The sequence below is a fragment of the Priapulus caudatus genome, unplaced genomic scaffold (genome assembly GCF_000485595.1).
Source record: "Priapulus caudatus unplaced genomic scaffold, Priapulus_caudatus-5.0.1 Scaffold1672, whole genome shotgun sequence".
Lineage (NCBI taxonomy): Eukaryota > Metazoa > Priapulida > Priapulimorpha > Priapulimorphida > Priapulidae > Priapulus > Priapulus caudatus.
Genome location: NW_014578733.1, coordinates 14438 through 15124, shown reverse-complemented (window position 1 = coordinate 15124; position 687 = coordinate 14438). Strand labels below are relative to the sequence as shown.

The following is a 687-nucleotide window of genomic DNA, read 5'->3' as shown; positions in this document are numbered from 1 at the left end:
TGATACAGTACCTTAGCATGTTATAGTTAAACCATGCAATGATGCAGTGGCTTAGCATGTTATAGTTAAACCATGTAATGATACAGTACCTTAGCATGTTATAGTTAAACCATGCAATGATGCAGTGGCTTAGCATGTTGTTGTACACGTGGACACAATTCTCACTGCAAGAACATTCGGGTAGCGACATCCGCAACCGTACTTACACCCATCAGTTCTTCTCTCCGCCGTTCCAGGTTTTGTGAGAGAAGGATCTCCAGTCTGTTTTTCTCAGTTTCCAACTGCCATGTAGAAAGAAACAGTTCGGAATTGGTAGAGAGATCTCATTTAGTTGGAACTACGTAATGGTAACCTTGTCTGAAATCTTAGCAATTACTTGCTGTAAATATAACGTGGCCAACAGCCTCTTTACATTCTGTTACCACTCTCAGCTAGTGACACCACTTACTGGTTGACACCTATGCCTCATAGACTACACGGCCAGCTGGCATGCACCTATGCCCCATAGCCTACACCACCAGCTGCCTACCAACGTTTATACTTCTTAGCTAACACCACAAGGTTCCCACAAACACTTACCCTATCCCTAGCTCACACTAACCCTTCCACCAGCTATGCCCTGCCTCTAGCTCACACTAACCCTTCCACCAGCTATGCCCTGCCTCTAGCTCACACTAACCCTTCCAC

General features: G+C 45.3%; 1 protein-coding gene across 1 annotated transcript in view; it reads right to left on the bottom strand.

Annotated features, from left to right (window-relative positions):
- LOC106817302 (structural maintenance of chromosomes protein 3-like) overlaps window positions 1-687 on the bottom strand; it is a gene marked incomplete in the record, with an annotated part of 41464 nt that overhangs the window by 32729 nt on the left and 8048 nt on the right.